Genomic DNA, 22,449 nt, shown 5'->3' with positions numbered 1-22,449 from the left:
AGATTACAGAAATGTGCATTTAAACGGAAAGCTGTTTTAACCTATCAGATTATCAGCGCTGAGAAATGTTGTTAATACTACGTGTGAAGACACACACACACCAATGCCACATATATGCATAGGCTGGCCAATAAAATGGCCCAGCTATAATTTCAGCACTCAAAGTCTGAAGCAGAAGGATTGAAAGTTCAAGGCTAGGCTGAGCCACACAGAAGAGAGGTTGTCAGCAAGAAAGGAAGGAGAAAAGGGAAGGAGGGGAAAAGGAAGGAGGAAGATGATGAGAGAAAGAAAAGAAAATATTGTTTCCCTACTTCCTTCACCCAGTCTATTGTCTTTGAAATATTAGTTAGTACAAGCTCATATTTGTGTGTCATACACAAATGATGACACATTTTTTACCTTTTTGCCTTTTACTCACTTTTGTTCTTCGAGTGCTGGACTTTGAACCCAGGATTTCACGTACACAGGACACCACCTCCTACTAAGCGTCATCCCAGCCTCCACCTTGGCTTTTTATTAACTGTGTGTACGTGTATTTACATATCTGCATATAAACGGGTTATGGCTCAATGTGCAGTGTTATAGAATGTGTAACCAGACTCAGATTAGGAAAGAATGGCACCAGCATTCCTAGAGCCCTCTAGGAAGTTGGTTCTCAAGCTTCCTAAGGCTGTGACCCTCTAATACAGTTCCTCATGTTCTGGTGACACCCCCACCCACCCATAAAATTACTCCATTGCTATTTCTTAACTGTAATTTTGCTACATTATGAAGCCTAATGTAAATATCTGATACGCAGGATATCTGATATGGGATCCCTGTTGATCAACCCCACAAAGGGGTTGTGACCACTGGTTGAGAAGTTCATTTTTATTCCCTCTTAGTCTCTTCTCCGTTGCTGACTTCTAATTTTACGTACAAATTTTGGTGAAGACAATTTTCCCTTGCTTGCTTCTCCAATGGATTGCTATATTCCTCTGAGAATATTTTGGCTTTCTTTTCTTTTCTTTTTTTAATATAGAAAGTCTTCCTTCATGTAGAAGGCCAGTGAGTATTCACCCCTATTTTTGTCAGGAATGCTTGACTGCAACACATCACCCTCCTTTGGAATCCACTTTGGTGGGAGATGAGGATGAAGGTTTCAACCACTCTTTTGCCATTATTCTCAGGTGACACAGCTATGCTCGTTAAACAACTTCCTTGGGGCAAGAGCCAAGGCTTAGTTTGAGGAGAGAAGAGCTAACTCAGGACTGCCTGAGCTGAGAAATCCAGATGATAGGTAGGGTAAGTGTGTTCATCCTGAAGGTGTTTTAAAGTGAGCCTAGTATTTTATTCACATTTGGATCTAGCTGCACAGACGACCTGAAAAGAGGCAGGGAGCGGCTTGGCTAAACATCATCCCAACACTGTTAAATGAATGAGCTAATTGGGGAAAGGTCATTTCCTTCACCATGTGCTTCAAAATGGCAGTCTGACATTTTCTGGGAAAAGCGCCATAGGATTATTCACGGGCAGGCTAGCTGACAGCACAGAAGGGGGGCTTGCAGGGGCAGTTTGGCCACAAAGAACAAAACGTGAAACGTGTACGAACGAGGGACGAAGTGGGGACTCTAATGCCCTTTCTGCTCCTTAAGAATACAAATGTCCTTTAAACACTGACCTGATCAAACTGTGGTTTTCCAAAAGGCACAAGGGGAATGTGCGACCCTCCATTTTGCTGAGCATTGGGAAGTGCCACATAAATAGAATGTTCTTGACCCCAGGGTGGGGGCCCCAGGGTGGAAGGCTCCCTTTCAGCACAATTTTCACAGAGGCTGGAGGGCTAGAGTGGAGAGCGAAGTCAGGGCTGGGGAGGTCCAACAGCTGCAGACTGGAGACTTGTCAGAGTGGCGAGGGCTGCCCACTGCTGGGGGATAGGGATTTCTGGTCAAAGGAACTGATCAAAGGGAAATAAGAAAAGCCCCTGCAGACAGAGTTGAGCGTTTTACTTGTGTGTTTTCCTTCCTAATGAGAAGGGACACGGTGGGGCTTCAGTGGGAAGAACACGGGCTTTGGAATGAAGCCAGGATCTGGATCTTGACTGTTCCCTGAGACTGTAAGCACATTTATTAACTTCTCAGGGGACTTCAGTTACTTCTTACATAATGGGGAGAAAGCAGCACTTTGGTCAGGGAGTCAAACTAGATCATGCTGCTTCTACAGGGCTCAGTAAAGCTTAGGACCAAGGGCAGTAGGAGATCAGTCTTCACTGTTTCTGTTAGGTGCTAATATTTTCCTTTACGTGTTCATAAACTCCGGGTTCAATGCAAATAAATGAATGGATTTGATAACCATAAGCAAGAGGTATCTCAAGGATATATAGATTCCCACCTACTCATTCTGTTACTTGGCCATACTTGTGATTTGAACCTCTGTTACAGGAAGTTTTGGGGAGTGTCCTCGAGAATGTTGGAGACTTTTTCCACTTTTGCTGAGTTTATCTTGGAGGCTAAGGTTCCAGAAAACTCCATGACCACCAAAGCCACTCTAAAGCTGTAGCCCCCAGCTTCTCAGACCACAGGGGATGGGTTTTAGAGAGTTTACCGTAGATGGCAGCTAAGAGAAAGCCAGAGAAATGAGAGATCCTGTTCAGCAGAAGAGGGTCCCAGGAAATGGGCCCTCAACCTTCCTAACGATACGAAACTTTAATACAGTTCCTCATGTTGTGGTGGCCCCAATCATAAAATGATTTTTGTTGCTACTTCATAACTGTAATTTTGCTTGTTCTGTTGTGCAGGCAATTCAACTGGCTGCCCTTAGGGGCCTTTAGGGTCCTGACAATGCCCTATGTCACTACCTTTGTCCTATGTCATCACCTTGGTCAGGTGCTTCAGATATAAACGCTCTGCCACTCCTACCCGCACTCTCCCTCTCTGCTCTCTCCTCTCTTGCACTCACTCTGCCTGTTTCTCTCCTGGGGAGCTCCCACCATGTGTCTCTCTCTTTCTCTCTCCCCCTCCCCCCCACCTCCATCAAATAAATCTCTTTCCTATCAGATCTGTTGCATGTGGCATTTTAAACTATATACTAACATTGCTGCCGTTATGTACTGTAATGTAAAGATCAGTGTCCTCAACCTGTTTCCACGAACAGGCTGAGAACTGCTGAAATTGGATAATATTGACACACTAGTCTGGGGAGTGTTTAATGAACTTAATGGCAGAAACTGGAGTGAGGCGTGGTGCAGAGCCCGTCAGTCTAGCTGAGCCAACTGGGTGGTACACAAATGACTCCTCTAAATTTGTCACACTCTCATCTACAGCTTCTAGGCAAATGTAGGGGCTAACAAGGAATCAGGAACCAGGATTCTTTTCTAGCCTTCCTGACCTCCAGCAAGGGCTCTTTTCTAGCCTTCCTGACCTCCAGCAAGGGCTCAGGACTCTTGCCTTCGGAGGCCCTGCCCCACCTGAGCAGTTTCCATCTCCTGTTCTCACCATTAGCATCTCTCACACATCAGGCAAGAACTTTACCCCTGAGCTGTGAGTTCTAACCTCAGCCCCTCATACTTTACAGCAGCGCGCTGTTAGCAGTCATGGAAGGACCATTTCTGCTGTGTCTTGTTCAATATAGTATGTTTACATGTATCCCTGGCCTCTGCTTACTGGATTCCTACCCACTGAAGGGACTCTGGCAAGCACGGCTCTCGAAGCCCTTGCTCTTCTCCCCCATTTCCTCTGCCTTGCTGAAAAAAAAAACAAAAAGTTAGATTCCATTCTTAAAGCTAGCCACCAAAGCCTAGTCCCTTGTTTGGTTACTTCCTCCTCCTGAAGCTGACTACCAAGGTTTCAGTGATCAAAAGCCCCTTTTGGTTCACCTAATTAACATGGCCAGTCAAAACACACCACTTCATCTTAGCCCATCCTCACACACACCACCCCTTTTTTCTAGGCTTAAAATTTACACCTCTAAGGTCATTTGCTGCTGTTTTTCTACCTGAGTCAGAAGGCAGCCACTTTAACTTTTCTTCCCTGGTTAATAAAGATCTGTCTGTGAAAACAGGTATCTGGGTGTGGTTTGTGCCTGATCCAGGAGTCCGGGAGGGATGTCCTTCACCCACCCCAACTCCCATGAATGGGGAAGTGTAAGTTCTTCCACACATGTCCCTGGCGCCAAGATAACAGGGAAGCTTTCCCAGCAACTAAAGGGAAGATAGAAACAGATCCATTAAGGACATGAAATGAGGAGATTTTGATTAGCTTCGAGTGTGGTTTTCCACAGTACAGACCTCTTTTTATTTATCTGGCAGTAAACCAATGTTAATGATACATGTTAGGGTTACCACAGAGCTTAAACGTTTAGGTGACTCTTTTATAAAGGGCTTATCTAGACATGACCTGTCAACAAAAGGAGCTGAAATGTTGGAAGGTGGCCTGAGCCCCCAGGAGGAGGTCTGGGTAGTTGGTGTTGGCAGAGTCCGAACCAGGAAGTAATTCAATACAAATGAGCTGGTAAATCGTAGTATGGAGACTGAACTAAACCCCTGGGAGCTTTGAGGGAGCAATAACTCCCACATGTCCTCTGGGCTGTCCTGATACAGCCTAGGACATCTCAGTCACCTGACCCAGGGACACGCTCAGATCTTTCTTTATGAAGGAATTCCCCTCATCACAATTAAAACTCAGGCTCCTAGAGGGTAGAAGCTATCAGCTACTTAAACGTCATGGGTGGAATTTTGTGGAGTCTAGAACAAAAAAAATGAAAGAAGAACATTTGCAATTAAGGTCACGGAGTCATTCTGAGAGTATTAAATACAGGGTTAGGTCCTGAAACTAGCTTTTTTTTTTTTTTTTCAAAAACAGCGTTGGGAAAATTCTTTCTTTAAAGTCCATGGAAATACAGTGCCAAAATTACAGGCTAAGTGATACAAGACTTGCATCTTTGATGGGGAGTCACGTGTTCTTTCCATAAGCACCTGCCGTGGCGTAGGCCGACAGAACAAGGTCTAGCTGACCAGGCAGTTTAGCCTCCTCCCATTTCAGCTGGGGAAAGAGAACCAACCTTAGGCAAAAATAGCAAGAGGAATTTGTGTTTCTTTTAAATCTTCCCCATCCTGAGGCTTCCATGACAAGTACCTTTGGTACTTAGCATCAAAGTTAAAGAAGGCAGACAAGAGCTTGAACTCTGAAGCCTGGATTCAAATATTGATTATTGATAGTTATGATACATAAGAAAGTACCTAAATGTATTGATGATTGGAATGGATATATAAAGATATATATATATATATATATAGATATAGATATAGATATATAGATATATATAGATATATAAATTCATAGACTTTATGGTGTTGGTTAGTAGGCAACAAAGATTGGGACCAATTTTTCATGTTTTTTTTCCCCAGTAAGTGAAAAAAAAAAAAGAGGAGATTTTATTATTTATACAAGTGTATTCAACAGATAAACCCAAACAAAATGATGGCTGTGTGACAAAACTTTTCCTGGGGAGCTGCAACACACACATCCACTCACCCCACACAAGGAGCCCACGACAGCCCATAGTGTAGGTGCCACCCACCTAGGACCAAATTGGTGGAGGGTGAATTTGATTGGAGTTACTTACAGGAATATGGGGGAAGGGTTCATTACAGAAGCAGAAATGAGTCAAAGGCAGCTGCCTCCATAAAGCCCACCCCAGCATGGGTTACAGTTCAACAAAATCTGAGGACCTGAAACACTCTGCACAGCCTGCGAGCAGCTCGACAGGTTGGAGAATGTCCTTTCCAGGGGCCTCATTTGGTCTAAACCTTTTCCCGGCCACTGGTCTGGTCTCAAAGTCTTCTTTGCAGCTTGGCTTTTCTAAAAGAGGATCTCTTTTAAGCTTTCGTTGGCCGGGAGGGGCCTAGAGAACCTTGTCAGTTTCAGGCACTTCCTGAATTATGCTGTTTAACTTCCTGTTTAAGGAACTTCCCTACAGCATGGAATGTTCTTGTCTTGTGAAAACTTACACAACAATGACCTTCTATGTATTGTTGTTCAGTACAAAGAAAATAACCAGTATGTTCTAGAAACTGTGCCAGACACTATTAAAAGGAGAAGTAGAGATGGTTTTTTACCTTCATATAGCCTAGATGGTTATCAGAATAGACATCAAAGTGCAGACTATATTAAGTGTTCTAAAAGGAAAAGCGCAGAGAGCTGCCAGTATAGAACAAGGAGGCATAGCATTTCCTTAAAGACTAGTTCAGAAATTACAGTAAATGGCTCTTCCCTAGGACTTTTTCTTGCCGTTTCCTTGTGAAATGTAGAAACATTTTCATCCCTTCTGCAGTAACATGAATTTTAACAAAGACTATGTAGAAGTAACGACCACTTCTTTAGTGTTTAGTTCCAAAGACAGAGCCAAGGAAGCAATATTTTTAGGTCCAAGGTGTGGTTGGGGGAGGGGAAGGGCTGAAAAATGACAGTGCTGATGACCATATCTTAATTAGGATTCTGGCCAGGTAAACAGAAGCCTAAAGGAGAGTTTCTATTTATCAGGAACCTCCCTTAATCCACCAGTTTGCCTGGTCAATCTGAACAGCCTGTACCAGATCAAAGCTTGCCCCCTACCCCACAGACTGTCTTATAAAATCCACTTGTTTCCCTGCCATTTTGCTTCTCTCTGCACCCAGCCCCCGCCAATAGATGGCCTTGGCAATTTGGTCCCTGTTGAGTGGGGACCCATTGAGTGGTCATATTGGTGGTTTCATTGCTCCCTCACAGATTTAACGATAGGAATAAGAGCACATCTCAGGGACACACAATTGGGAGACACTGTCTGGTGAGCACTGACATTCCTCCAGCACAGCTGAGCTGAGGACTGCTCTCCTCTTGATATCTTTTCTCTGTGCTGCATTTATCCATGGCAAATCCACTCAGAACTTGAAAGAACCACAACAGCCTTCAACTTTTGTTGTTGCTTTTGTTTGTTTTGGAGTTTTAATAAGTTTTTGTTTGTTTGTAGGTCAGGTGTGATGGCATACACACTTGGGAGGCAGAGGCAGGTGGATCTCTGTGAGTTTGAGGCCATCGTTGTCTACATAGCCCTGGGACAGCCAGGGCTAAATAGAGAAATCCTATCTAAGAAACGAGAGAGAGAGAGAGAGAAATATTGATTTACTTTTACTTTATGTGTATCATTGTTTTGCCTGTATCTAAATATGTATATAGCACATGCCTGTCTCATGCCCACACAGGCCAGGGGAAGGTGTTGGATTCTGTGGGAACTGGAGTTAACGGCTGTTCAAGAGCTGTTTTGTAGGTACAGGGAACCAAACCCAGTTACTCTTAAGCACTGAGCCATCTGTCCAGCCCCACGTCATCTGCTTTACGAGGAATCTGACGGATCCTTAAGGACAAATCTTGAGCTTGGTATTGTCTCCCTAACTCTGGTTACCGAGGTCAGCTTTCTCTTAGCTTTGTAGTGTGAGACCTGACTGTGTGTGACTGCAGGTTATTAGTGCTTTTGTAGTGCCAGACAGCACTGGGGGATGGAGACAGATGAATCCCAGAGCTCATTGGCCAGACAGCCCCACTGCAACTGTAAGCTCTCAGTTCAGTGAGAAACGAAGTCTCAAGGCAATAAGGTTGGGATCAATAGAGGAAAGGTATTTGCCTTTCTGCCGTACCCTGATCACTGTCTGTGCAGGAGCCTAGGCCTGCGCACCAGCAAACTTATGTGTGTACCACACACATATACATGACAGACACACAACACACCAAGAGAGAATAAAAGTGAGGGCTAGAGGGATGGTTCAAACTGGTAAGAAGGCCTGCATAGAAAGCTTGGCATGGAGGCCATGCACGGTGGCTACACAGAGGAACTCTGTCTCAAAAAAACAAAACGAAAGAAAGAAAGAAAGAAAGAAAGAAAGAAAGAAAGAAAGAAAGAAAGAAAGAAAGAGAAAAATAACTGTTTAAGGCCAGGTGTGATGGTGCGTGTCTTTAATCCCAGAGGCGGCAGAGGCAGGCAGATCTCTGTGAGTTCGAGGCCAGCCTTATCTACAAATCTAGTCCAGGACACCCAGGACTACACAGAGAAACCCTGTCTCAAGAAAGAAAGAAAGAGAGAGAGAACGAACGAGAAAAGAAGAAAGGAAGGAAGGAAAAAGGAAGGAAGGAGAAAGGAGGAAGGAAGAAGGAAGAAAAGGAGGAAGGAAAGAAAAGAGGAAGAAAAGAAAGGAGGAAGAAAAGAAAGGAAGAGGAAGAAAGGAAGAGGAAGAAAAGAAAGGAAGAGAAGAAAGGAAGAAGAAGAAAGAAAGGAAAAGGAAGAAGAAAAGCTTAGATGGTCCCATACATCTGAACCCAAGTGCTGGGGGGGGCGGGGGGGCATGGGAGGAGGGTTGGGGTAGAGACAGTAGCATCACTGGATCTTGCTGGTCCCCAGGCTGGTTCCAGACTTAGGGAGGGATGATGTCTCAAAGGATTAAGGCAGAAACTTGTAAGTCACATGATATCCACCTCTTAACTGTGCATGTGTACAGATAGGAATGCGTTGTTCTGTGTCCAGTGAGAGCCTGGGCTTGTCCAGTGCTCTCCCAGGAAGCTTGGGCCCTCTCGGGCACCAACCTGGAAGAGCAAGCTCCTCCGCCTGAAGGTCAGGGCTACCTCACTTTCTGAGTGGAAAAGGGTGAAGCGTAGGGTCAAAGGGGCACAGGGCTCTGAAACCTGAGCCAGCACTCAACGAGGGCCCAGCCTGACTTTGGCAAGTCAGTGAAAAGCAAGTCAGCTTCGAGAAAAGCTGGTAATGGAGGCTTGGAGCTCCAAAACTGAGAGACAGTGGCAAGAGCCAGGTTTGGTTTAGGCAGACAGAATGACCCTCCCCAGGTCAAGAAGGAACTGCCAGCCCACAACCTTCGTGATGGAGTTTCCCTGACCCCCAACCTTTCAGGCTCACAGGATTTGGACTTGATGTCTGCATAACTGTTAGAAAGTAATTCCTTATAAATTTCTTTTTTTTTTCCCCCTTGACTATCGCTTTATTAGCAGTAACACATTTTATTATTTGGTTGTTAGTTTTCTGCCTCCAGCACTAGGGTCCAGGAAAATTTGTCCTATTCTCTCTCCTGTCCAAAACTGCTTGGTGACTGAAAGCAAACCCGGGTCTACAGCCTCTGTCTCTTCCATCGGAGGAGTTTGTGAGAGTCAGTCACCGATTATTTAGACTATTTATTAACGGAGAGGCCCCATCTTTAGAAGGTCATACAGTTCAAGTATCACCCTAGCACTACAATTTGCTCACTGTTGTGATGGAACGCCCTGTCACTACTCGCCTGAGGGGGATGACCTTTTGCTGCCTCACAAGTTAAGGCAGATTTAGTGCCTGCAAAGTTTGGGGGGTGCGGGGAGGGAAGCGGCGCCGCTGTGGTTAACAAATAAGAGGCATCTACATTCCCCCATCTTTGCAAGTCAAAATATAAGCCACACAGACCTCGGGCCTTTTGGTGAGTTGATGGAACTGTATTGGGGTGAATTGCTGTCCTCAGCCTAACAACTGGTCAGCTCACAACCCGCTCCCATTTTTCCAGCCTCAGTGTCTGAGATGGCAGTGTCTCCTCTCGTCGGCAACCTAAGCTCCATCCACAAATCACAAACTTTACCACCTCCATATGCAATTGCTTTTGCCCGGGAGCCCTGGTTTTCCTTCTCCCACGGGAAGATACTTGCAAGCTTCCCATTCTCTATTTCCCAATAGTCCATGCCCTCAAGACTATTTAACGAGCGGTAAGCACGAGGGATGCATGGCGCTCCGGGCCTCAATTTCCTCAGTGGAATGGGGTCCCTGAAACCTATGGGAGTTTGCAGGGCGGTAGGGCCTACCAGACTCTCTGAGGAGGGACAGGAGCTGCAGAAACCCAGCGCTCCTCGCTCTCTGCAACCGTGTTTGTGCGGCTGTCCTCGCCAGACAGGCAGCCCCAGCGAGCGGGGCTGTATGCTGATTCATTTGGGACTAAACCCTAGGATAACGTGGCTTCGGCGAGTGGAACAGGGCGGAATGAATGAAGAAGGAAGGGAAGAACAAATGAATGGACGGAGGACCGAGAGCAGGACAAAGGCCTGCAAGATGGCGTTCTCTAGGACCGCGGGAGGCCCTTATAAATTTCTTAATCTTCCCGTAGGTTTTTCCCTTCAGACTTCTAATGTATGCTTAGCTAATTCCCTCTATTTGAATCCTCTCTACTAAATACCTACGCAGAGACGAGAACATATGCATGACACAGAGAGACATTGTCTTGGCTTTACTTCTCAAGAGGAATTCTAACAGGGCTTGAGCCGGTAACAGACACAGTCTGCTTGGAACATCCTAGGGTCCAGGTTATGCCCAATTGTCTCCATCTCAAATCAGCCTCATCCTAGTCTTTGGCTAGGCTGTATGAAGAAAAGAGTGTTCCTTTTTTAAAAAGTATTTATTTATGTATATTTATGTATATGAGTGCTCTATTTACATGTATGCCTGCATGACAGAAGAGGGCTTTAGATCCCATTAGGGATGGTTGTGAGCCACCATGTGGTTGCTGGTGTTGGAACTCAGGACCTCGGGATGAGCAGCCAACCCTTTTAACCACTGAGCCGTCTCTCCAGCCCAAAACAGGTGCTCTTAAAGCTATCATTTGTTTAGAGCAGACTGTTTAGAGTTAGTTTGGGGCCAAGCAGAGCAATTCAGTAAGAAGCTGGAGAGAAGCCAGTTTGAATCTGTCATCTTGGTGAGGAGTTTAGCCAGAACAACTGAGCTGAGCCAGCCAGCCAGAGTTCAGACAGAGCTAGAAAGGGTGAGAATATTCAACCGTAAGTCTCAGAGGCTGAAAATATCTTAGGTACAGATTAGATTGTACAGAGCCTAGAAGCTTCCAGGACTAGGCCTAGGTTAGGAGATGAAGGCAATATATCTCAGAAACAATTACATCAGGAGAACAAAAGATACTTTCATACAGCTTAAATAATTTCTTTCTTTCAGCTGATATTGGCTAATCCTCATCTCCAAGAGGAAGGGTTAGATTTGTCAAAGCAACTCTTTACGGTTCAGACTCCTGCAAACATGGAGAGTGCTTCAATAACGGGCCCTCAAAGTCCTTATCCAGGAACAGTATGGGCTTTGCACAAAGGCTTATAATATCCTGCCTACATCATGCATGAGAACACCTCAGCTTCTGTACGAGGCGGAAATTATGGGTCATCTGAAGCCAAAGCCAGAGTCACAAAAACATTTCAAAATTGAAGCATCTATCAATTGATCTTGAAAAGTGTGATGGTTCATTTTGCGAACATGATAGGATTTAGAGTCAGCAATGGAAACTAATCTTTGGGTATGGTTGAAAAGGCATTATTATTTAGATTAGGTTAGCTGGGGTGGAAAAACACACACTAAATGTAGGGGGAGCATTCCCTAAGCTGGGGTCTCAGCGTAGATAAAATGAAGGAAATGTGCTAAGCACCACCTGCCCCTGCTTCCTGACTACAGCTGTAATGTGACCAGCCGGCTCTTGCTCCTGTCACCATAACTTCCCTGACATGCAAAGTGAAAGACAAGGATCTAATACAAGAGAGTTGCAACTCCTGTAAAATGAGCACTTACACATCACTGGTGTGGAAACAGGGGCAAATGCAGCTCCCCATGACAAAATACAACTTAGCAATGCATAGGAGGGAGCTGCTGAGAAAAACTACAGCATGGTGACCCTGACAACAGAGCAAGGTAAGAAAGCAGGTACAGGAGCTCCATGTTTGAGAATCATTTGTAGGAAGCTATAGAAAAGAAAATGTGTGAAGAGGGAAGGTTGTCCTGTGGCCGAGGATGAGGTTGAAAGTGGGATTGGTGGAAAATGGGCACAAGGCAGCTTATTGAAGTGATGGGAAGGACCATATGTGATGATGGTCGTTCGGCTCTGGGCACTTCCTGAATAAGCGTCGCCTAACTGCACAAGCAGCAGGTGATTTCACGGCATATGTCTCTATATATTCTTTCAAGACAGGGTTTCTCCGTATAGCCCTGGCTGTCCTGGAACTCACTCTGTAGAACAGGCTGGCCTTGAACTGGTAGAGATCCACCTGCAGGCCATTTTCACCACCAGCTCTGCCTTCTGCAGCTGGAGGAGACTTGACACCAACGGTTCTGTGATCGCAGACAGTCATGCAATAAATGAAGAATTGGGATTCCTTCCACCCGCCATCGAGGGAAACTAAAGAGGATTTAAATCACTAACCAGTGCTGAGCTGACCTCCCCTCTTCTTCAGAAAACCTTCACTTCTTATTATTTCCACTCACAGAAAGGAAAGATCTTTCTGAAACAAACCCCTCAGTTTGTCATAAAAAAATGGCCTGTGCATTGTGCATCTCTTTCCTTATCAAGGACCTGTCTTTGGCTTCCTGATCTTATAATCTTTTTGTTTGCTTGTTTTGTTTGTTGGTTGATTTTTCAGGACAGGGTTCTGACCTTATCAAGTTATCTTGTGCCACCATTCTTTCCCTTTCTGAGTCCCCCTTGCCCTAAAATACACTAAAATTTCTCAATTGTTTTTATTTTCATTTTGTAATTTATTTACCGTTGTTGTTGTTTTATTTCTGGTTTCTTTTGTTTCTTTCTTTTTGAGACAGGGTCGTGCTACGTAGCCCTGGCTGGCCTTGAATCAGAGCTCTGCCTGCCTTTGGCTTTAAAGTGTTGAAAATAAAGGCATGTGCTACCATGCCTGGCCATCTCAACTGTTGTTAATACCAACCATACAACTTCTCCCGTTTACTATTCCCATGATGATGTTCTTGGGAACAGATCTTAGAATCACAGCCGTGCCTTAATCTTCCTCTTCTGAAGAGTCATCAACAGTCACCTTAACGCCACCCTCATCCCGTCTAGAACAGTCTTTCCTGCCTCTCCTCTCTCTGCAGAGGCTCCTTTTCCTTCCTCACATCTCCTAGCTCTCCCTCCATGGAACGGTTTCTTTAGCTTCTGGCGTTGATTGATATCTGTTCTATTGTGCAAGCCACTGCTGGCTTTTCCGCCCACACAGTTAGTCCTGCCTCCCAGTCAATTCCAGCTCTGTTGCCATCTCTAATTTCAGCTTCTTTTTGGACAATTCCTTTTGCATGCACAGCTTCCAGACATAGCATATCTAATCCAAACCCAAATGGTCGAACCCATCTGGCTCCACGCGATAAACTTGAAAACAGAGGGCAATCTCACTTTCTGTGCACTGAGATATAGTGGGCTATTGGAACTTCAAAAGGAGATATTCAGGATGACTGTGTCTACAAGTGACTTTTCCAGATAAGAGAGGAGCCAAGTATCTTGTAACACCGCAGAGAAGTTCTCTTGCAATAAAAAAATAAAAAATGGGCTTTAATTCAAATTTTGGACAATTTCTCTTCACGTGCCCATATATTACCTAATAAGATGCTCATTTTCATGATTAGCTTTCCTTCTTTTTTTTTTTAAAAAGAGATTTATTTATTTTCCTTAATATGTATGGTTGTTTTGCCTGCATGTGTCTGTGCACCACATGCTTCCAATGCCTACGGAAGCCAGGAGAGGGTAGCACCAGTATCAGTATTTAACTGAAACTGGAGTTAAAAACTGTTAGAGGCGATGGGACCTGGACATGGATTCTGTGCAAGAACAGCAAGTGCTCTTAACTAGTAAGCCATCTCTCCAATCGCTATCTTTGATTCTTTGAGGAAAACCAAACATAGGAGCTGGGCATTCGATGGCCTGAGGTACACTGTAACCCTTGACTCTGTGCTTTATAACAAAAAAATAAATCTTGGGAATAGTCTCTTTATTATCGCTCAGTGCTGCTCCACAAGGAGACCAACAAAACTAGAAAATCTGAGCCCAGAGTGTCCTGCAGAGATTGAGGCACCAACCAAGGACCATGCATGAGAGGACCTAGACCCCCTGCTCAGATGTAGCTGATTGGCAGCTCAGTCTCCATGGGGGTCCCCGAGTTAGGGGAGCAGGGGCTGCCTCTGTCATGAACTCACTTGCGCCTGACGATACAGCCTTCCCAGGCCGCAGAGGAAGAGGACCCAGGCAGTCCTGATGAGACTTGATAAATCAGGGCCAAAAGGCAGAGGGGGAGAACTCCCCCTTTCAGTGGACTAGGGGAAGGGGATAGGAGGGAAGAGGGAGGAAGGGGGGGACTGGGAGGAGTTGAAGGAGGACCCTTCAATCGGGATATAATGAATAAATTGTAATAAATAATAAATAAATAAAGTCAACAAAGTATGTTTATGCATGTGCATGATCACATAGAGCTCACAGAGGATGCAGAGAGGAGTAGATGCGCATACAGTGAAAACTAATGGCTGCAGGGGACGCCTAGGAAAAATGGCTGCTCATTATTCCCTAGGCGACTGTTTGCGACTGAAATGTTTCTAAAATAAAATAATGCCTGGGGGCCATAAAAAAATTAAGTCTAGGCCTCATTTTTTTTAAGGGACTATTTGAAGGTTTTGTGGCAAGGAGGCCAATTAGCTATGTGGCTTTGAATGAGAACTTTAAGGTTTGGGGTGAAAGATAGACAGTAGAGGGCAAAGAGTGGCCATGAGGTCACTCGGGAAGGCACCCTAAAATCTGGTGAGTTATCCATCCTTGTCTGTTGTCTACGATTTATGCCAGCTCAGGCTGGCAAGAACCATCTCCCACAGAAGCCCTAGAGGGGGCTAGCTGACATTCTAGCAAGTGAGTGAGACCTCTAATGAAAATAGACACCCTCAGTATGGGGTAACTATATCACATAGATAAACAAATAAGCAAAGAAAGCCGGTGAGGACTGAGGAAATACTGGGGTGAAGTCGGAGGGGGCCATCTGTGCAGCAGTGACCAGGTGAAGTCAGCAGGTGAGCAGAAAAGCGTCCCGGTGGTACGGAGTTAGGGCTGGGAGCTGTGCTGAAGCAAACCAGGTGTGCATGCCCCTCGGAGGGTGTCTAAACAAAGCCGGGCTAAACAGAGCATCAAAATAGTGATGCTCTGGTGTAGAGACTAAATAGTGATGCCCTGGTGTAGAGACTAACACAGGGAGACACAGGAGGCCCTCAGTCACCAGGGCACTGACTTTGCCAGGGTGTTGTCGGAGGCGTTTTCATTTTTATTTTTTATTTTTTTCAGTTTGGGTTTCCTTTGTTTGTTTGAGAACAGTCTGTTTAGAGAACAGTCTCACTTCTGCCTCATGAACATAAAACTAAGAATGGTGTTCTTGATGCTAATTGATCTATTTTATTTTTTTTTTATTTATTTTTTAAATCATGTATAAGCCCAGTTGTCCTGAGAGGGGGAAAAAAACAGGAAAAGGCTGATTTGGCATCCAAACGCCTGAGGGGACTAGAGCCAGCAAATTGTTCCAATAGGGTGTCATTACAGCCCTTCTCCACTTAAAAGGAAACCGTCTGTAGAGCCGACCCTTTTAAAAATGATTGCTTCTCATTAACTGGTACAGCTACTCTCAAAAATCACTGTGCGGTTTCTTAGAAATCTAAACGCACACTGACCATACAACTTGGCAATCTCAGTCCTCCACATTTGGCCAGAGAAATAAAAATGTTTGCCCACATAAAAAAAAAAAAAAAAAAAAAAAAAAAAACCTGTGCATTATTGTCCGCAACAGCTTTACTTGTCACCCCGATATTCACGCAACATGTCTTCCAACGAAGGAACGTGTGCACAGCCCTACTGTGGAAGATGGCCCGACACCAAAGGCACAACTTGAATGAGTCAAAAGGGCTTTGCCATGTGAAAACTGTCTTTCGAGGATGGTGTGCTGTGTTTGTACAGTACTTTCTAGAAGACAGAGCTGTCAAGGTGGACGGTGGGTCTTCACAGCCAGGTACGAGGGCTGTTGTGGGAAAACACAGGAAAGATGGACCGGCTACACATCTGTGGTGATCACCCAAGTCCACACGAGACAAAAGGGCGTGTAACCGAATAACTCATCAGTGTTGGTGCCAAACTCGTGGGTTAAAAAAACAAAAACCAAAACAAAAAACCCAACTTTTCTTTTTCTTTTATGTGCCTGAGTGTTTTCTTGCATCGTGTGCGTCCCTTACCCCCGGAGACTAGAGAAGGGTCTCAGATCTCTTGGAGTAGAAAATGGTAAGAAGCCGCCGTGTGCGAGCTGGGAATGGAACCCAGATCCTGGGCAAAAGCAGCTCTAAACCACTGAGCCATCTCTCCAGCCCCAAACTCCTGGTTTTGATATTGTGCTACGATTTCATTAGATTAGATCCTCTCATTTGGGGGACACTGAGTAAAAGGCGCATGAGACTGACTGTATCATATTTGTGATTTTCTGTGAATCGATCACCTTAAATTTTTTTTTTAGATTACTTATTATGTATACAGTGTTCTGCCTGCATGTGTGCCTGTGCACCAGGAGAGGGCACCAGATCTCATTATAGATGGATGCGAGCCACCATGTGGTTGCTGGGAATTGAACTCAAGACCTTTGGTAGAACAGCCAGTCTTCTTAACCTCTGAGCCATCTCTCCAGCCCCCAATATTACTATTATTATTATTTAAGTTTTGAGATTAGAAGGAAAGAAAACCTCCACTGAGGGGCTTTACACCCGATGAAAAAAAAGAGCGTCCCCTTATTTCTCATCAAGAGAACGTACACAAAGCCGGAGTTTTGCCTATCTGATATCTGTCACTTAACACCTCACAGACCATTACGGGATCCTCAGTGTGATCTTCAATAGCAAAGACTTGGTTAGAACTGACGTCTCTCCTAAAATGTTGGCATCTGACCATATGATATACGCTGATCACAGCTAAGCTGGGCGTCAGCTGGCTCTTGTCCGGTCACCTAAGCAATTGCCTCTTCTTATGGTGCAGGTGCAAAAGTTCAGTGATAGGTGCACTCCTGAAACTAGAAGAGCATGCTGGTCTATGAAGCCTGACAAGGGCAGCGTGCTGTCTGCATGCACCTTGGTGGTAACCTCCTCTCCGCTCATGGGTGCTTGTACTGCTGTTTCCCTGGATCTTTTTCCCTTATCCAGTGCACGCTAGATTTACACAGAGCCCCTGGATTTGCAGTGGGTTCCTCCAGATAAGCCCACCAAACGTTAAAACTTTTCTTTTTTTTAATTTATTTTTTTATTAATTACAATTTATTCATTTTGTATCCCAGGTGTAGCCCCCTCCCACGCCCCCTCCCACGCCCCCTCCCAACCCCACCCTCCCTTGTTTATCTCTTCCCATGCTCCTCTTCCAGTCCACTGACAGGGGAGCTCCTCTTCCCCTTCCATCTAGCCTATCAGGTCTCACGTTAAAACTTTTCTAAATGAACAACTTAGCCTAGCCTGGCCTGCCTTAAATATGCTCAGAACACTCCCATCAGTCTACAGTTGGCAGAGGGCATCAACACAATGCCCATGTTGTAATCCAGTATTAAATATCTCGTGTAACTTATTAACTACCTAAAGTTTGAAATCCACAAGACACTGGCAGCCCAGCGCACAGTAGGGTCCCTGCTGTTTGACCTTGCAGTCCTGTGGCTTCCTGACAGCCTGCTGGTTACTGTTACCCAGCACCCAGGGTGGCTATTGCATATTGCTAGCCAGCTAGAGAAGAAAATCAAAATACACACTTTGAAGTACAATTTCTAGGCAATTTGTACTGTGCTTACACAGTAGTCTAAAGTTGCAAGTTGAAACCTCACGTTGGGAACCCTGTGTAAATTCTTTGCTTCTGTGGCATCCCTAGTCTGCAGCTCCCTCTGCCTACATTATAGACTCTCTGGCTTTAGATGCCAACAGCTGGATCTTAATGTGACTGCAATAGTGTTTATAAGGTAAGCAGGAAGGACATATTGACAGAAATGTAGTTCACACTTCTCTGCAAAAATCCCCCTGCTAAAAAATCCAGTTCCTAGGATTGAGCTGCTTCACAGTGGTTAGGACAAGAGAGGAGAATAATTTGCATTGGTAAGCTACTGGCTGGAGGACTACGCTCAACCAGGAAATTTAGTCGCAAAGCTGTAGTACCACCTCCCGGATTTGATGGGAGAAAGTCTGAGTTGGAGTCACAACTTAGCCTACAGAATCAGAGTGTCCATGTAACCCAAGACCTCTGTCAGCCAGACTCAATACTGATAGGATCATTAGAAGGCTCCCATGTCGCTGTCTCATCAGAGAAGCAGGACTGACCGTGTGTTTCAGGGTCTGCAAATGTCAGTCGAATATCACCCTTGTTGGAACGTCTATCCAAACACTGCTGTTACCAATTATTGCCAGAACACTGCACGCCAGAAAGGCAGATGGCGTTTGGCAAATGCATGCATTGAAGGGGCAAATATTTCCATGCCAGTACGGACTAGGGCCTGTTGCCATTTCTCCTGAACAGGGTTGATCTGAGGTACTTTCTTCTCTCTTGATGGAAAATACATTTCCTTGGATATTCATTTTCAAAACAAGTATATTACTTCATTTTTTAAAAGCAGTGTGAATCTCTTGGTTATGATAATAAAAATATCCATGACTCAAGTAAGATTCTTTTCAAAAAATATACAGCTATTATGGAGGTCCCTCCAAACACAAAACTGGAATATGTCCAACCGTGAGACTAATAATCAAAGGAGGAGACCAGGACACTGAAAAGATGCCTTTTCCTCCTGCTTTTGGTGCTTTTCACATTTCTGTTAGATTTATTCAGTGAGTGTATGTATAAGCACTGTGTGAGTGTCTAGTGCCCGAGGTCAGAACAGAGTATCAGATCCCAGAACTAGGATGTGAAGAGGTTGTGAACCACCATGTGGGTGCTGGGAACAAATCCAGGTCCCCTGTAAGAGCTGGGAGTGCCCTAACTGCTGAGCCACCTCTCTAGCCTCGAATCCCAGCCATTTTTATCTCTTTTTCTCACCTACAGGCCTAATCAAAGGCCAAGCCCTGGTAGTCCTACTCTGAATTACTGTCCTTTCCCTGACTCACACTTCTTCTGTAGTTCAAGCTGGGCTCGTTGTACCTAGCCCAGGCTGCACCAGCCTCCCAGAGCATTTCCTGTATGCCAATCTTTCTTGTTTTCACGGAGACGGACTCCATTCCCTGCTCAAATTCTTCCAGAGGCTCTTTCTTCCCAGCGTGGTAGCTACCAGACATCTCAGAACTGGTGTGTCCAATACAGGAAGCCGAACCTGCCCTTTCAGAATTCCTCGAATTCTGTTCATCCCAGTCCAACGGGAGAGGTTTTAAAATTGACCTGGCCAACTTGCAACTATCAATTTAAACTTCAAAATGCAGCACTCCCGTGGTATTTCTTTCATTCCAGTTAGTTTAGGGGGAACTTTTAAAGTTGTTGGGTTTGTTTGTTTTTTTTTTTTTTTTGGAATATTTTTTATTCTCACATTTAACATCCAATACATCAGAGCGAAGAGTATGTCAGCTCCAAATATCAAAATAAATGTCTAGAAACTATCACTTTCATGATGCATTTTTTGTTGTTGTTGTTTACTTCAAGACAGGGTTTCTCTGTGTAGCCTTGGTTGTCCTGGACTCGCTTTGTAGACCAGGCTGGCCTCAAACTCACAGAGATATGGGATCACAGGCATGTGCCACCATGCCTGGCTTCATGATGCTTCTTTTGTTACTCTCACTGGCTACAGCTTAGGCACTGGCAGCTTTTGACTGGCTTGCTGTCACAGCTGGAGCGAGTCTCCCTCCTTTGGCCTCCCAGTCCCAGGAAGCCTACTATTCTCACCACAAGACCTAAGCATCTTTTAAAACCACAACGTAGCTCCACTCAATTGCTGTATTCAGACCTGACAGTGCTGCTCAGTTTCCCACAACGGCCTGGAGCCTTTCATATCTGCTCCACGGCACCTTTCTGAGCTCATCGACCACTCTCCTAGCCTCCTACCCCAGCCATGCTAACTTACCTGCTGAACCCCTCTAACGAGGCAGACATGATCCCACACGGAGGTCAACGGACCAGCAATTCCCTCCATATGGACACTCTCCCCCCCAGATAGTCACATTCCTAATTCACTTTCTTTATTTTGCTAAAATATCATCTCCTCAATGAAAAATAAATAAAACCAAACTTTTCCTACCACCTAGCACTCTTGAGGCCCTTTATCTCAGACTGTTATTTTCTTCATGGTGTCATTATTTCACAATATATTGCATTACTTTTTCTCACTCAGATTTTAAGAATTTCGACACGTGTGTGTGTGTGTGTGTGTGTGGGTGTGGGTGTGGGTGTGGGTATGGGTGGGTGTATGTGTGTGTGTGCGCATTCTCGGGCATGTGTCTGTGAACTTTGAGTGCTGTGTCTACGAAGGCCAGGAGAGCAGATTGCATCCCCTAAACTTGGAGTTTCAGACAGTTGTGAGCTGCCCCAGGTGGGTGCTGGAAACCAAAAGAGCCATACACTCCCTTAACTGCTGAGCCATCATCTGTCCAGCCTCTATTGCATAGTTTTCTATTTTTTGCCTTTATTATCTTTCTTCCCCTGCTATAATAAAAGTGTTATTCAATATAGGAACCTCCGTAAAGTTTGTTCAGAGATATCCATCCACTGAGCATACAGAAGTGCACTGGATATACGGTAAACACCAATTTTCTCAGTGATGTGAAGTAAGCACCAGCCAATTTTTCTTTAATTTATTCACTTCACATCCTGATTGAAGCCCTCTCCTCCTCAGTTCCCCCTCATACACTCCCCCCCACTTTCCCCATGGGTACCAACCTGCCCTGGCCCATTAAGTCACTGCAGAACTAGGTTCAACCTCTACCACTGAGACCGGACAAGACAGCCCAGTTAGGGAAACAGGATCCAAAGAGAGGCATCAGAGTCAGAAAGGATCCCTGCTTCCAGTTGCTAGGGAGGGACCCACATGAAGACCAAGCTGCACATCTGCTACATATGTGCAGGGCACCTAGGACCCGTCCATGAATGCTCTTTGGTTGGTGGTTCGGTCCCTAAGGGCCAGGTTAGTTGACTCTGTAGGTCTTCCTGTGGAGTCCTTGACCTCTTCAGCTCCCTCTTTCCCCGACTCTTCCGTATGACTCATCAAGCTCTGTCAAACATTTGGCTGTGGGTCTCTGCATCTATTTCCATTAGCTGCTGGGTGAAGACTCTCAAAGAAGTGAAGATAGGTTCCTGTCTGCAAGCACAGTAAAGTAACATTGATAGTGTCAGTGCTTATCGCCCGTGGGATGGGTCTCGAGTGGAGCTAGTCTTTGGTTGGCCATTCCCTCAATCTGTATCTCTGCACATCTTGTAGGCAGGACAGATTTTGGGTGGAAGGTTTGGTGGGTGGGTAGTGTCTACTTACCCCTCCACTGGAAGTCCGGCCTGATGACAGGAGGTGGCCACTCCAGGCTCCATATCTCAGCTAGGGTGACCCCCATCGACTTCCTGGTGCCTCCCCCATTCCAGGTCTCTAGAAGGTCCCAGAAATGCCCCCATTTCCAATTTCTGTTCTCTCACCCGGGCTCTCTGCTGCTCTCCTACTCCCAATCCCCACTCGTGGTCTCCTTTTCATCCACCCTCCTACCCAGATCCGCCTCCATCCACCTACCCTCCATCTGCCTCCAATACCTATTTAGTTTTTTCCTTCTGAATGAGCTTCAAACATCCTCCTTTGGGCCTTCCTTATTCCTTAGCTTCTTTGGGTCTGTGGATTTTAGTGCGCTTATCCTATACTATATGGCTAATATCCACTTACAAGTGAGTACATACCATGCGTGTCTTTCTGGGTCTGGGTTACCTCACTCAAGATAATGTTTTTTAGTTCCAGCCATTTGCCTGTAAATGGCATGATGTCTTTGTTTCTAACAGCTGAGCAGTATTCCGTTGTGTAAATGTACCACAGTTTCTTTTTCCATTCTTCAGTTGAAGGACATCTGAGTTGTTTCCAGTTTCTGGCTATTATGAATAAAACTGCTATAAACATAATTGAGCAAGTGTTCTTGTGATACTGTGATCTTTTTGGGTATATGCCCAGGAGTGGGATAGCTGTGTCTTGAGGGAGAACTACTGCCAATTTTCTGAGAAAATGCCAGATTGATTTCCCCAGTGGATGTACAATTTTGCATTCTCACCAGCCTTGGAGGAATGTTCCCCTTTCTCCACACTCTTGCCAGCATGTGCTGTCACTTGAGTTTTTGATCTTAGCCATTCTGATGGGCATAAGATGGAATCTCAGAATCAGTTTGATTTGCATTTTCCTGATGACTAAGAAAGTTAAGCAATTCTTTTAAGTGCTTCTTGGCCATTGGAGATTAATGTTGAGAATTCTCTATCCAGCTCTGTAAAGCATCAACCAATTAAGTAGACGTTCACTCTTTTTTAATTTTATTATTACTTTACAATTTATTCACTTTGTATCCCAGTTGAAGCCCCCCTCCCTCATCTCCTCCCAGTCCCACCCTCACTCCATCTTTTCCCCCTATCCCCCTCTGCTAGTCCATTGCTAGGGGAGGTCCTCTTTCCCTACTATCGGA

This window comes from Meriones unguiculatus, chromosome 10, assembly GCF_030254825.1.
Source record: "Meriones unguiculatus strain TT.TT164.6M chromosome 10, Bangor_MerUng_6.1, whole genome shotgun sequence".
Taxonomy (NCBI): Eukaryota; Metazoa; Chordata; class Mammalia; order Rodentia; family Muridae; genus Meriones; species Meriones unguiculatus.
This window is presented reverse-complemented; position numbering follows the sequence as displayed.